Raw genomic sequence first — 16,823 nt, forward strand, 5'->3', positions numbered from 1 at the left:
ATGGTCTGATTCGCGATTTCCTAAGAATTGGGTTAATCAAATCCACTATTTCGTATACACGAAAAAGGTATGATAGCAGAAGTGCAGGACTGATTCTCCATAATAGGTTAGATCGCACCAATACCAATTCCTTTTATTCCAAGGCGAAGATTCAATCACTTAGCCAACATCAAGAAGCTATTGGTACCTTGTTGAATCGAAATAAAGAATACCAATCTTTGATGGTTTTGTCGGCATCCAACTGTTCTCGAATTGGTTTTTTTAAGAATTCAAAAAATCCCAATGGGGTAAAAGAATCGAATCCTAGAATTCCTATTCCAAAATTTTGGGGGCTCTTTCGAAATTTTTCGGGACTCTTAGGTACTATTGCACCTAGTATATCGAATTTTTCTTCATCTTACTATTTACTAACGTATAATCAGATCCTGTTAAAAAAGCATTTGCTCCTTGACAATTTGAAACAAAACTTCAAAGTACTTCAAGGACTTAAACACTCTTTAATAAATGAAAATCAAAGGACTTCAAATTTCGATAGTAACATCATGTTGGATCCATTCCAGTTAAATTGGCACTTTCTCCCTCATGATTCTTGGGAAGAGACATCAGCAAAAATTCACCTTGGACAATTTATTTGCGAAAATGTATGTCTATTTAAATCGCACATAAAAAAATCAGGTCAAATTTTCATTGTAAATATAGATTCCTTTGTTATAAGAGCAGCTAAGCCTTATTTGGCCACTACAGGAGCAACTGTTCATGGTCATTATGGAGAAATCCTTTACAAAGGGGATAGGTTAGTTACGTTTATATACGAAAAAGCGAGATCTAGTGACATAACGCAAGGTCTTCCAAAAGTAGAACAAATCTTCGAAGCGCGTTCAATTGATTCACTATCGCCGAATCTCGAAAGGAGAATTGAGGATTGGAATGAGCGTATACCAAGAATTCTTGGGGGTCCTTGGGGATTCTTGATTGGAGCTGAGTTAACCATAGCCCAAAGTCGTATCTCTTTGGTTAATAAGATCCAAAAGGTTTATCGATCCCAAGGGGTACAGATCCATAATAGACATATAGAGATTATTATACGCCAAGTAACATCAAAAGTGCGGGTTTCCGAAGATGGAATGTCTAATGTTTTTTCACCTGGGGAATTAATTGGACTATTGCGAGCAGAGCGAGCAGGGCGGGCTTTGGATGAATCGATCTATTATCGGGCAATCTTATTGGGAATAACAAGGGTTTCCCTGAATACCCAAAGTTTCATATCTGAAGCAAGTTTTCAAGAAACTGCTCGAGTTTTAGCAAAAGCTGCCTTACGAGGTCGTATTGATTGGTTGAAAGGCCTGAAAGAAAACGTAGTTCTGGGGGGGATTATACCTGTTGGTACCGGATTCCAAAAATTTGTGCACCGTTACCCACAAAACAAGAACCTTTATTTCGAAATTCAAAAAAAAAAACTATTTGCGTCGGAAATGAGAGATATTTTGTTTCTCCATACAGAATTAGTTTCTTCTGATTCTGACGTAACAAACAATTTCTATGAGACATCAGAATCACCATTTACCCCATTTATATGATTTAAGGATACATAAAGCAGATTTTTTACTTTAAACTAGATTTTTGACCTTAGAACGCTAAGAGGTTAGATTTTCTATTTTTATTTTAATTTAAAAAGAAGTTTAGTTAATTCATTAAGGTTATGCTTATACCATGTAGAAGGTTCCATCGGAACAATTATTATTTATTTCAAGCTATTTCGGCTCTTTCTTAATCTTCGAAAAGAAAGAAATTTCGTAATGGAAAGGTAGGATGAAAAAAAAGAAAAAATCAAAAGGAAGTGTGGAAAAAATGACAAGAAGATATTGGAACATCAATTTGAAAGAGATGATAGAAGCGGGAGTTCATTTTGGTCATGGTATTAAGAAATGGAATCCTAAAATGGCCCCTTACATCTCGGCAAAGCGTAAAGGTACTCATATTACAAATCTCGCTAGAACCACCCGTTTTTTATCAGAAGCTTGTGATTTAGTTTTTGATGCAGCAAGTCAGGGAAAAAGCTTCTTAATTGTTGGTACCAAAAAAAGAGCAGCGGATTTAGTAGCATCAGCTGCAATAAGGGCTCGTTGTCATTATGTTAATAAAAAGTGGTTCAGTGGTATGTTAACGAATTGGTCGATTACTAAAACTAGACTTTCTCAATTTAGAGACTTAAGAGCAGAAGAAAAGATGGAAAAATTCCACCATCTCCCAAAAAGAGATGTGGCAATCTTGAAGAGAAAATTATCTACCTTGCAAAGATATCTCGGCGGGATCAAATATATGACGAGGTTGCCTGACATTGTGATCGTCCTCGATCAGCAAAAAGAGTATATAGCTCTTCGGGAATGTGCCATTTTGGGGATTCCTACTATTTCTTTAGCCGATACAAATTGTGACCCAGATCTCGCGAATATATCGATTCCAGCCAACGATGACACTATGACTTCAATTCGATTGATTCTTAACAAATTAGTATTTGCAATTTGTGAGGGCCGTTCTCTCTATATAAGAAATCATTGATTAAGAAGAATAGTTAATTCTTGGGCAACTGCGTAGATTTATGGAATCACTTACTATTCTTTTTTGTTTTGCATAGAAAAAAGACGGGGAATATTGATATATATTAGAGGGTATTGATATATATTATCATCTGATGTGATTTCTTGATATCCTAAATATAAGATTAATACTTCACGTTGCTGAGTTGAGAAAAAGATGGTTGAATCAAAAGAATTCTTTTTTTGAAGTTCATTTTTTATCAGGGGACAATATGAATATTATACCGTGTTCCATTAAAACACTCAAGGGGTTATACGATATATCGGGCGTAGAAGTAGGCCAACACTTCTATTGGCAAATAGGAGGTTTCCAAATTCATGCCCAAGTACTTATCACTTCTTGGGTCGTAATTACTATCTTGCTAGGTTCAGTTATCATAGCTGTTCGCAATCCACAAACCATCCCAACCGATGGTCAGAATTTCTTCGAATATGTCCTTGAGTTTATTCGAGACTTAAGCAAAACTCAGATTGGAGAAGAATACGGTCCCTGGGTTCCCTTTATTGGAACTATGTTCCTTTTTATTTTTGTTTCGAACTGGTCGGGTGCTCTTTTACCTTGGAAAATTATACAGTTACCCCATGGAGAATTAGCAGCGCCCACGAATGATATAAATACTACTGTTGCTTTAGCTTTACTCACGTCAGCGGCATATTTTTATGCGGGTCTTAGCAAAAAAGGATTGAGTTATTTCGAGAAATATATTAAACCAACTCCAATCCTTTTACCAATTAACATATTAGAAGATTTCACAAAACCATTATCGCTTAGTTTTCGACTTTTCGGGAATATATTGGCGGATGAATTAGTCGTTGTTGTTCTTGTTTCTTTAGTCCCCTTAGTAGTTCCTATACCGGTCATGTTTCTTGGATTATTTACAAGCGGTATTCAAGCTCTTATTTTTGCAACGTTAGCCGCAGCCTATATAGGTGAATCCATGGAGGGTCATCATTGAATTGACTAGTTTTCAAAATAGTCTTTTTTTTAGCTTAACTCAATTCATGCATGGTTGCGGAAAATTCGCTTGGTTGGAAAACAAAATAGTTAGAATTGCGTATGAATATACAATCTAGAGTTGTAGAAGAGAGAATAGGCTATATTACGGAATTGCCAAACAAAGTATATAGGCATTAGGGAGGGGCGGAGTCAGGCTAGATCTATATCCTTTATGTCTATAAGTTCAGTCATCTTTTGTATGGGTTTCCACTTTAAGGAATTTTTTTTGAATCCGATTCAATAGAAAATGAGAAAATACACAAACAAAATAGAAGAAACAAATTGATATGGGATATTATATATTCCCAAGTTAGATTCATTATCTAATCCGATATATGGAATCGGATTCCATATCCAATTCGATGCAGCATATTGTTATCAATTGGATATCTTGATTTAATTCCTATTGGATCTGGATTAGGTCGATTTCCATAGGGGTTCTTCCTCTATTTCACCTTTTATTATGAATTAGATGATAGGGGAAAAAATAGAAACTCAAGGATATCGAAGAGGAAAGAAAGAAGGATGGAATGAAAGATCAGTTGGTTGGAAAGAAAGAGAAATAGAATAATGAGTACACAAACCTCTAATGATTAGAAACTAAAAAGGAGATCTCGAAGCAGTTCGGAGAATTCAGATTATCGTTTCAATTTGTACTTTTTAGTTACTTCTGTCCAATAGAGCTTAGAAATATGAATTTCTTGGTTGATTGTATCCTTAACCATTTCTTTTTTTTGACACGAGGAACTCATCATGAATCCACTAATTGCTGCTGCTTCCGTTATTGCTGCTGGATTGGCCGTAGGTCTTGCTTCTATTGGGCCTGGAGTTGGTCAAGGTACTGCTGCAGGACAAGCTGTAGAAGGTATTGCGAGACAGCCAGAAGCAGAAGGTAAAATACGCGGTACTTTATTGCTTAGTCTAGCTTTTATGGAAGCTTTAACAATTTATGGACTAGTTGTGGCACTGGCGCTTTTATTTGCGAACCCTTTTGTTTAATCCTAAAAAAGAAAACGAGTCCTTTAGATTAGATACTTTCTTCTTTTTTTAGTAAATTGGTATTTGCTTCTGCAATTCCAATTATATCAATACTTTACTCCTAATTTATTACTCCTAGAGTTTTCTATTTATGGGGACAGACAATACCCCACCCCAGGAATAGCTGATTTGAGGATGATCAATTTAGAGGATATGTTCGCCGTCTTGCTTCCCGCCCTTTGTTTAGGGCAGTGGAAAGTATTTTTCCTTTTATTTTAGGAATTTTGGGAACATTTCAACAAAGGAGGTCTTTCACAGGTCAAACGAGATCTAAGACTTAATCTAAAAGAAATTACTAAATTGAATCTATTTCTATTAAAAAAAATTGCATTAAAAAAACCGATCAAAAAGGGCGAGCGAAGTAAGTGATCGAAAAACTTTGTTCTTTGTTCGTCCTATCTATAAGAGGAGAGCATATGAAAAATGTAACCCATTCTTTCGTTTTTTTAGCTCACTGGCCATCCGCTGGGAGTTTCGGGCTTAATACCGATATTTTAGCAACAAATCTAATAAATCTAACTGTAGTGGTTGGTGTATTGATTTATTTTGGAAAGGGAGTGTGTGCGAGTTGTCTATTTCAAGAATAGATTGGATCTATCCGGCTGCACTTTAGAATATTTTTTAGTATTTTTCGAATAAATAAGAAAAGGGTGCACGATCTCGACGAATTACTTCTGAATAAATGCAGAAATCATATGAAAGAACCATAGCATTTCGCGACCTATTGGTAAATCAAATCAACTTTGATTCTCTATAGACCAATAATATGAGACCATTAACACGGTTAAAGCTAAACTGCTTGAAGTCTAGGCAAAAGGGGGTACTCTTTCTACAACTATATTAGTATTAGTACCAAATGCTTTAAACAGGAAATAGCTAATGTAGAATTTATCTGATATAGAACACTCATATCGATAAAATGGTTTGAACTATTTACTAGAAGGGGCACCCTGCCCTTTTTTATCCAATGCCGAATCGACGACCTATGTATAAAAAAGGAGAAAGTTTTTGGATTTGAAGAAAAAAGTAGGAATTCTATCCATTTTCATTTTCCATTTTTCTATTTAGTTTTTCTTAATGAAATTGAAAATTTTAACTAAAGGGCAAATACAAATAAAAAAACAACTTTGCTGCCCACGATAGATTTTTATCTAGGCGGAAGAGTCCTCTTAATATTTATCTAGTCTTATATGGGTTTCGGTATATTGAAATATAAACAGAAAAGAGAGGGTAGAGGATAGGCTCATTACATTAAAAAAAATATGGAAGTAGCCATAGCAAAAAAAGAAAAAAGGGAGCGTGAGAGCCAAATGAATCGAAAGATTCATGTTTGGTTCGGGAAGAGATCATAAAAGTTGTAAACTTAATAGCAAGGTAATCTACTTTCATTAAAAGATTTATTAGATAATCGAAAACAGAGGATCTTGAGTACTATTCGAAATTCGGAAGAATTGCGTAGAGGAACCATTGAGCAGCTCGAAAAAGCTCGAATTCGATTACAGAAAGTCGAACTAGAAGCGGATGAGTATCGAATGAATGGATACTCTGAGATAGAACGAGAAAAAGCAAATTTGATTAATGCCACTTCTATTAGTTTGGAACAATTAGAAAAGTCTAAAAACGAAACCCTTTATTTTGAAAAACAAAGGGCGATGAATCAGGTCCGACAACGGGTTTTCCAACAAGCCGTACAAGGAGCTCTAGGAACTCTGAATAGTTGTTTGAATACCGAGTTACATTTCCGTACGATTCGTGCTAATATTAGCATTCTCGGGGCCATGGAATGGAAGAGTTAAATTAATTAGGCCTTGAACTTCTACTTTCCTTTAGAATTTAGGCATTATTTTTCCCCTTGCTTCCGAAAAAAAAATAGTAAAGAAACACTAATGGCAACCCTTCGAGTCGACGAAATTCATAAAATTCTCCGCGAACGTATTGAACAATATAATAGAAAAGTAGGGATTGAGAATATCGGTCGCGTAGTTCAAGTGGGGGATGGGATTGCTCGTATTATAGGTCTTGGTGAAATAATGTCAGGCGAATTAGTCGAATTTGCAGAAGGGACTAGGGGTATTGCTCTGAATTTGGAATCCAAAAATGTTGGGATTGTATTAATGGGCGATGGGTTGATGATACAAGAGGGCAGTTTTGTAAAAGCAACAGGAAGAATTGCTCAGATACCCGTGAGCGAGGCTTACTTGGGTCGTGTTATAAATGCTCTGGCTAAACCTATTGATGGGAGAGGCGAAATTGTAGCTTCGGAATCTCGCTTAATTGAATCTCCTGCTCCGGGTATAATTTCCAGGCGTTCTGTATATGAACCCCTTCAAACGGGGCTTATTGCTATCGATTCGATGATTCCTATTGGGCGCGGTCAGCGAGAGTTAATTATTGGGGACAGACAAACCGGCAAAACAGCAGTAGCTACAGATACAATTCTCAATCAAAAAGGGCAAGATGTAATATGTGTTTATGTAGCTATCGGTCAAAGAGCATCCTCCGTAGCTCAAGTAGTAACTACTTTCCATGAAGAGGGGGCCATGGAATACACTATTGTAGTAGCTGAAATGGCGGATTCCCCTGCTACATTACAATACCTCGCTCCTTATACGGGAGCAGCCCTGGCTGAGTATTTTATGTACCGCGAACGGCATACTTTAATAATTTATGATGATCTCTCCAAACAGGCACAAGCTTATCGCCAAATGTCCCTTCTATTAAGAAGACCCCCCGGCCGCGAAGCTTACCCAGGGGATGTTTTTTATTTGCATTCACGCCTTTTAGAAAGAGCCGCTAAATTAAATTCTCTTTTAGGGGAAGGAAGTATGACTGCTTTACCAATAGTTGAGACTCAATCTGGAGACGTTTCCGCCTATATTCCTACTAATGTAATCTCCATTACAGATGGACAAATATTCTTATCCGCAGATCTATTCAATGCCGGAATTCGGCCTGCTATTAATGTGGGTATTTCCGTTTCCAGAGTAGGATCCGCGGCTCAAATTAAAGCCATGAAACAAGTAGCTGGCAAATCAAAATTGGAATTAGCTCAATTCGCGGAGTTACAAGCCTTTGCACAATTCGCCTCTGCTCTCGATAAAACAAGTCAGAATCAATTGGCAAGGGGCCGACGATTACGAGAATTGCTTAAACAATCCCAAGCAAATCCTCTTCCAGTGGAAGAGCAGATAGCTACTATTTATATCGGAACAAGAGGATATCTTGATTCCTTAGAAATTGGACAGGTAAAGAAATTTCTGGATGAGTTACGTAAACACCTAAAAGATACTAAACCTCAATTCCAAGAAATTATATCTTCTAGCAAGACATTCACCGAGGAAGCGGAAATCCTTTTGAAGGAAGCTATTCAGGAACAACTCGAACGGTTTTCCCTTCAGGAACAAACATAAATTTTGCACGTCTACTCTTGTTAGTAGAAGTAGTAGAGGAGAAATCGTTGAGAAAGATTTTTCATTTGAATCATGCAAAAAAGTTTTCTTAGTTTTTAGTATAGTTATTTAAAGAATAGATAGAAATAAGATTGCGTCCAATAGGATTTGAACCTATACCAAAGGTTTAGAAGACCTCTGTCCTATCCATTAGACAATGGACGCTTTTTTCATATTTTCTTCTTTCTTTTCATTTTTTATCGGACCAAGAGAAAAAACTGTTAGACCAAAACTCTTTTAGGAAAGAAAAACAAATGCATATACAAATGTATGATGCATATATCATAAAGAAGGAATATGGAGCGGGTAGTGGGAATCGAACCCGCAACCCCACGGTTATGAGCCTTGTCAGCTACCAAACTGTTCTATCCTGTTAAACTAAAGAGAGGGGAACTAGTGGATAAAAGGGGGGTTGAATACGCCCCTCTACCATATCTATACAAATAGAATAGTCCATTTATACAGAATGGTAAAGAGGGCTCTTCTACGATCATCAATTCCAGAAATCCATACAAATACGAAAGGGTATTTTATCCTTACCAACTGGATCTTGTTGCACCCGGTAACAAACATGCATAAACCATTTCTCGAAGTATGTGTCCGGATAGCCCAAAGTCTCGATAGTTAGCTCTAGGTCTTCCGGTCAAAAAACAACGTCGATGAAGGCGTGTCGGTGCACTATTACGTGGCAGGGATTGCAATTTTTCTCGCATTTTCGTTTTTTCACTCAAACTCAAAGGGTAAACTTTGCTTCTTATCTTTTTTTTTGAAGATCGACGAATCAAATGATATTTCTGTTCTAATTTCTGCCGCTTCCTCTCTCTCTGAATCAAACTTTTTTTTGCCATAATGTGCCGTTCCTACTATCTACCAAGTATACGGTTCTAATCCTAGATGGAAAAATAAATAGAAAAAGAAATCTAAGAAGGCGGATCCTCCCCCTCCATCAAGAGTAATGAACTAGGTGCTGATACAGTACAACAAAATTAACTAAATTAACCAAACTTGCCTGATGTTGAGGCAATCAAGAAAGCGGCATAAGTGAATATATAACCCACGGAAAAGTGAGCTAATCCCACCAATCTTGCTTGCACAATGGAAAGAGCCACGGGCTTATCTCTCCAGCGAATTAAATTAGCCAAAGGTGTCCGTTCATGAGCCCATGCTAAAGTCTCAATTAATTCCTGCCAATATCCACGCCAGGAAATTAAGAACATAAATCCAGTCGCCCAAACAAGATGTCCAAATAAGAACATCCACGCCCATACCGATAAACTATTCATCCCAAAAGGATTATATCCATTGATAAGTTGTGAAGAGTTTAACCATAGGTAATCTCTTAACCATCCCATCAAATAAGTGGAGGATTCATTAAATTGTGAAACGTTGCCCTGCCATAATGTGATGTGTTTCCAATGCCAATAAAAAGTAACCCATCCAATGGTATTTAACATCCAGAAAACTGCCAAATAAAACGCGTCCCAAGCAGAAATATCACAAGTACCGCCGCGACCAGGGCCGTCGCAAGGAAAACTATATCCAAAATCTTTTTTATCCGGCATTAATTTGGAACCGCGTGCATCTAAAGCACCCTTTACTAAAATCAATGTAGTTGTATGCAAACCTAAAGCAATAGCATGATGAACCAAGAAATCTCCAGGTCCTATTGTTAAGAAAAGCGAATTACTATTCTCGTTAACAGCATTCAACCATCCGGGTAACCATAGGGTTCGACCCGCATTGAAAGCGGGACCGCTCGTTGAAGATAAGAGTATATCGAACCCATATGTCGTCTTACCATGAGCCGATTGTATCCATTGAGCAAATATAGGTTCGATCAAGATTTGCTTTTCTGGAGTACCAAAAGCAAGCATGACGTCATTATGAACATAAAGGCCCAAGGTATGGAATCCTAGGAAGAGACTAGCCCAACTTAAATGAGATATGATAGCTTCTTTATGGTCTAACATTCTTGCCAATACATTATCCTCATTCTGTTCCGGATTGTAATCTCTAATGAAAAAAATAGCTCCATGAGCAAAAGCCCCTGTCATGATGAACCCTGCAATGTATTGGTGATGAGTATATAAAGCTGCTTGAGTAGTAAAGTCTTGTGCTATGAATGCATAAGAAGGTAAAGAGTACATATGTTGAGCTACTAAGGAAGTAATAACCCCTAAAGAAGCTAGAGCAAGACCTAATTGAAAATGAATCGAATTATTGATTGTGTCGTAAAGGCCCTTATGCCCACGCCCTAATCGACCCCCCGGAGGAGTATGTGCTTCTAAAAGATCTTTGATACTGTGCCCAATTCCGAAGTTAGTTCGATACATATGACCGGCAATGAGAAAAATAAATGCAATAGCTAAATGATGATGAGCAATATCGGTCAGCCACAAACTTTGTGTTTGTGGATGGAATCCCCCAAGAAGAGTTAGAATAGCAGTTCCCGCTCCTTGAGTGGTACCAAATAAATGATTACTCGAATCGGGGTTTTGGGCATAAAGATTCCACTGACCCGTCAGAAGGGGTCCCAACCCCTGTGGATAGGGTAATACATCTAAGAAATTATTCCATCGAACGTACTCTCCCCTGGATGCTGGAATAGCGACATGAACTAAATGTCCTGTCCAAGCCAAAGAACTTACCCCGAAAAGTCCTGACAAATGATGATTGAGACGAGATTCCGCGTTTTTGAACCACGAAAGGCTTGGTTTCCATTTGGGTTGTAGATGTAACCAACCCCCTATTAAGGATAGGGTAGAAAGAAATAATAGAAAAAGAGCTCCTGTATAAAGATCTTCATTGGTCCGTAATCCAATTGTATACCACCACTGATAAACCCCAGAATAGGCGATATTCACTGGACCGGCGGCGCCTCCTCGAGTAAAGGCTTCCACAGCGGGTTGACCAAAATGAGGATCCCAAATCGCATGAGCAATAGGTCTTACGTGTAAAGGATCCTGTATCCATGATTCAAAATTTCCTTGCCAAGCGACATGAAACAGATTTCCGGACGTCCATAGAAAGATTATTGCTAATTGCCCAAAGTGAGAAGCAAAAATGTTCTGATAAAGACGTTCCTCAGTAATATCATCATGACTTTCGAAATCATGTGCGGTAGCAATACCAAACCAAATACGACGAGTAGTGGGGTCCTGAGCTAAGCCTTGGCTAAACCTGGGAAATCTTAATTCCATAATGCCTTTCAAATCCTCCTAGCCACTATCCTACTGCAATAATTCTCGCTAAGAAGAATGCCCATGTTGTGGCAATTCCACCCAGAAGGTAATGGGTTACTCCTACAGCACGTCCTTGTATAATGCTCAAGGCTCTAGGCTGAGTAGCAGGAGCAACTTTTAATTTGTTATGAGCCCAAACGATAGATTCAATCAGTTCTTGCCAATAACCACGGCCGCTGAATAAAAACATTAAACTGAAGGCCCAGACAAAATGAGCACCTAAGAAAAAAAGACCATATGCGGATAATGAAGAACCATAAGACTGAATTACTTGGGATGCCTGTGCCCACAAGAAATCTCGGAGCCACCCATTAATCGTAATGGAACTCTGTGCAAAGTTTCCCCCTGTGATATGAGTTACCACCCCTTGATCACTTATAGTACCCCAAACATCCGACTGCATTTTCCAACTGAAATGGAAAATGACTACCGAAATGGAATTGTACATCCAGAATAGACCTAAGAAAACATGATCCCAGGCGGATACTTGACATGTTCCCCCTCGCCCAGGCCCATCGCAAGGGAAGCGAAAACCAAGATTTGCTTTATCGGGTATCAAACGGGAACTGCGAGCAAATAAAACACCTTTCAAAAGTATTAATACAGTCACATGGATTGTAAATGCGTGAATGTGATGGACTAAAAAATCTGCGGTTCCTAATGGAATAGGTAACAAAGCAACTTTGCCGCCTACTGCTACTAACTCGCCACCTCCCCACGTTAAGCTGGTACTTGTTGTTGCACCAGGAGCTGTTACGCTAGGCGCGCCAGCATGGAGATTTTGTACCCATTGAGCAAAGATCGGTTGTAATTGTATGGCGGTATCCGAAAACATATCTTGGGGACGACCTAAAGCACTCATGGTATCATTATGAATGTATAAACCAAAACTGTGAAAACCTAGAAATATACATACCCAGTTAAGGTGGGATATGATTGCATCACGGTGTCTAAGGACACGATCTAATAGATCGTTGTATCGAGTCGTTGGATCATAGTCTCTTACCATAAAAATGGCTGCATGTGCAGCAGCACCAACTATTAGAAATCCGCCAATCCACATGTGGTGTGTGAACAAGGAAAGTTGTGTACCATAGTCAGTAGCTAGGTATGGATAGGGGGGCATAGAGTACATATGATGAGCTACAACAATGGTTGTAGAGCCTAGCATAGCTAGGTTAAGAGATAATTGAGCATGCCATGACGTTGTTAGGATTTCATAGAGACCTTTATGGCCCTGTCCTGTAAATGGGCCTTTATGAGCCTCCAAAATATCTTTCAGGCCATGACCAATACCCCAGTTGGTCCTATACATATGACCTGCGATCAGGAAAAGAATAGCAATAGCTAAATGATGGTGCGCAATATCGCTCAACCATAGACCGCCGGTTATTGGATCTAGCCCTCCGCGAAAACTAAGAAATTCTGCGTATTTGGACCAATTCAAGGTGAAAAAAGGGGTTGCTCCTTCGGCAAAACTAGGATAAAGTTGAGCCAAAAGGTCGCGATTCAAGATAAATTCATGAGGAAGTGGTATCTCCTTAGGATCAACCCCAGCGTCAAGAAATTGGTTAATCGGTAAAGATACATGGATTTGGTGCCCCGCCCAAGAAAGAGACCCAAGTCCTAATAACCCTGCTAAGTGATGATTCAACATGGATTCTACGTCTTGGAACCAGGCTAATTTGGGAGCGGCTTTGTGATAATGGAACCACCCAGCAAAAAGCATTAACGATGCAAAAATCAATGCACCGATTGCGGTACAATAGAGTTGTAATTCACTAGTTATTCCGGATGCTCGCCAAATCTGAAAAAACCCGGAGGTTATTTGGATTCCTCGGAAACCCCCGCCTACATCACCATTCAATATTTCTTGCCCTACGATTGGCCAAACTACCTGAGCACTGGGTCCAATGTGAGTAGGATCACTTAGCCATGCTTCATAATTGGAAAAACGGGCACCATGGAAGTACATGCCACTCAACCAAAGAAAGATAATGGAGAGTTGACCGAAATGAGCACTAAAGACTTTTCGAGAGATCTCCTCCAAATCACCTGTATGACTATCGAAATCGTGAGCATCAGCATGTAGGTTCCAGATCCAAGTGGTAGTATCAGGGCCCTTAGCTATTGTTCTTGAGAAATGGCCGGGTCTGGCCCATTCCTCAAAAGATGTTTTTACAGGATCCCTATCCACAACAATTTTTACTTCTGGTTCCGGCGAACGAATCATCATTAAGTCCTCCTCTTTCCGGACAAGACATACAAAGAGACCCGCCAACTTTTTAGTGAACCTTTGAAAGATAGATATTATGATTAGTCCTTTTCTTTACTATCTACCGTCCTTCTATTTTTTTTTAGTTATTCACTGGAGCAATTATATATTGAAGTCAATCTGAGGCAAGTGTTCGGATCTATTATGACATAAGGATTGGGTGCCTAACGGACTTTTTTTATCTTGGATTTCTCCACGTAACAAAAAAACCTTTTTTTAATTTAAAAAGCTAGTCTATTTTTTTTAAGAGTATAAGTCCCTATCTATATCTACTTTCCTTGAGCATAATATAGATTTTTTTATTCGATTCCAAATTCCAAGATAACTCATTAGAATTATTAATAAGATGGTCCTGATATATTAGCAATATTTATATTGCCCCTTTTTATTCGCTTTATTACTTCTATTCTAGACCCTATCGTTTATCCTTATGAAATATAATATAAAATAGAAGGCAGAGGAAAGAGATATAATGAAATTCTTGATTCGATCTTCCGACCTAATTTATTTGATTAATGGATCAACAACCAAACCCCCATTTTCTGAAAAAGGAGAGTGGTCTTATTCAAATTCAAAGCGCTTCGTAATCTTCAACCAGTTCTGTGCTTCAATATAATTTCCCGGAGTAAGCGCTATAGCTTGTTTCCAATACTCAGCAGCTTGATCAAACCAAGCTTCTGCAATTTCTGAATCACCCTGTAGAATGGCCTGTTCTCCCCGGTCGGAATAGGTAGTTCCTTCCCCTAGAACCGTACTTGAGAGTTTCCTACCTCATACGGCTCAGAAATTGCTATCTTAATTTCCCTTGTCTTAACTGAATTCGATTTCTCAAAAATCGATCCAATTTCTTCTTGGGTTACGCAGAAGAAGTTAATTACCTAAGTTTCAAACCCTAAATTTTGATCAATAATCAGTTTGATCTTTTCTCCCACCTGCAGAAAAATGAAGCATAGATAGACCTATATCCTTCGTCCGAATTTTCTGAAAGGTAACTATCTCGGTTTCATATATGAAATTTCTATAGAATCCTTGAAAAAGACTTTTTCCCCATAAGCAAGAAAAAAGAACTTACTATCTTTGGGATCTGATACTACACCGCTGCTTAATCCCTTAGTGGATCGGCTCTATTACATAAGCGGATTCCTAAATTTTGCCCCATATCATGGGATAAGTAAGCAGTTTTTTTTAGTTGTATCGACCCAGTCGGTCACTAATTGATCTTTACGGTGCTTTCTCTATCAATTTGAGAACTCTATCCATAGAGTAGTATAGGCCATACTTTCTTTCTTCCTATTTTGATTCTCGTGAAGTGTCCTTTCTTCCTACAGCTGATAGGGCAAAATCGTTGTTTTGACGATCCCTATGTAGAAAGCCCCCTTTTCTAGTAAATACTAGAAAATTTGATCCTTTCTTATTTTTCTTTCTATAGTGGAGATAGTCGCACGTAATGACAGATCACGGCCATATTATTAAAAGCTTGTGGTAAGAAGGGGTTTCGTTCTAGTGCCCGGAAATAATATTCCAAAGCCTTTGTATGCTCTCCATTGCTTGTGTGTATAAGGCCTATGTTATAGAGTATATAACTTCGATCATAGGGATCAATTTCTAGTCGCGTAGCTTCATAATAATTTTGCAAAGCTTCCGCATAATTTCCTTCGGATTGAGCCAACATCCGTTACGGTCGTTCGTTCTATTCAAAAAATCTCCGTTCCAAAACCGTACATGAGGTTTTCACCTCATACGGCTCCTCCCTTCTGTACATAGTACTAAGCGAAAAAATCTAGAGAATAAAAATAGAATTAGTTCCATCTCATTATGGACCGAAAGGGGCTGGTATTTTTCCAAGAAATCTCTAGCCAACCTTCCCACAAGAGGTTTTTCTTAACACCAATGAATTCTATTAATGCTAGAGGAAAACGATAGCTCCAAGAATTTCTTTGTTCTCAACGCCTCCTATTTAGAGGAATTAGCCACTTCAACGATCTTTGATGGTTATAGGGGTATCCAAAGTACAAACTTGATGGTTGTTTGTTATCCCAACCATTCTTCCCAGCCCTGATACCAATCAGGAAAGGGTTAATTTCTAACAAAGTTTTTCTCTTGTTGATTCCTATTTCTAGGTGTAGTGCTTTTATCCCCTATGCTACCTATTAGTACTAGTAGAGTAGGATTAGCCTGTAATACAGAACCTATCCTGTAGGTGTAACCTTTCGCTCAATACTAAAATCTACAATTGAAGCATCCGAGGCCGCGTCAGTCGAGGATACACGACAGAAGGAGTTGTTAGTTCACCTCACCTTCCCTAAGCGTGGGTTTCCCTTACTAATTTGGTTTTCTCTCCGCGAACCCCCACTCTTTCTCGTAAAACCGGGGTGTAGGTAGGGCTAAAAAAACAAAAAAAAGAGTCAAATCGCACCATCTCTATAATAAGTAAATGCCCTTTTTTCCCCGGAGGTTGTCGGAATTATTCGCAATAAAATATTGGCTACAATTGAGAAGGTCTTATCAATGAAATTTCCATTTATACGGGATCTAGGCATAATTCCCAACCCATTCTATCATTCTATATAGAATTCTTTTCATTCCTTCACAAAATAACATAAAAAAAAAACAAATCCATTCAATTCTTATAAATCGATCCCTATGCTCCAAATGGATAAGAGAGGTATTTCTGCTCAGCCCAAATTCTCTCTTTTTCCTTCTGTTTGAACAAGAAGAGATAGAAAATATTTGACTAAGATTGGATTTCATTCCACTTTCCTATTTCTTTTCTCAACAACAACTTCTCTCATCAACTATTTCGCATTTTCAAAGTCATTAATCGTCCCATACCCTATTTTCTATTTGATTGTATGGGGTAGGATACCTTATGCAAACAGAATTCTAGGGTTCCTTTTTTATCGAATAAGAAGAATTCTTCCATTCTCTTTTTCTTTGGTTTGGGGAAAACCCAAACTAAAACTTTTCGAGGGAGCGGAATTCCTAGTAAAAAAATCCTGGACCCGTCCACTTAGATGAAAAGGAATTTTTCTATCTAATAGAACAATGGAACTCTCGCGCGGTTGTGGTTGTACCTGTACTGCAGGAATAGGAAAACTCGCTATTCACTCAGTTTTTTTTCCATAATAAGATTATGGAGGAGAGATGGCCGAGCGGTTCAAGGCGTAGCATTGGAACTGCTATGTAGACTTTTGTTTACCGAGGGTTCGAATCCCTCTCTTTCCG

General features: G+C 38.3%; 2 non-coding genes across 2 annotated transcripts; one reads left to right on the plus strand and one right to left on the minus strand.

The window, feature by feature from the left end:
• Positions 1–8,174: 8,174 nt before the first annotated feature.
• On the minus strand, positions 8,175–8,246 carry TRNAR-UCU (transfer RNA arginine (anticodon UCU)). Its single transcript has one exon. It is a non-coding gene; the product is annotated as a tRNA-Arg (tRNA).
• An 8,490-nt stretch (positions 8,247–16,736) lies between these two features.
• TRNAS-GGA (transfer RNA serine (anticodon GGA)) lies at positions 16,737–16,823 on the plus strand. Its single transcript has one exon. It is a non-coding gene; the product is annotated as a tRNA-Ser (tRNA).

The sequence above is a fragment of the Oryza sativa genome, chromosome 10 (assembly GCF_034140825.1).
Source record: "Oryza sativa Japonica Group chromosome 10, ASM3414082v1".
In the NCBI taxonomy this organism is placed as follows: domain Eukaryota; kingdom Viridiplantae; phylum Streptophyta; class Magnoliopsida; order Poales; family Poaceae; genus Oryza; species Oryza sativa.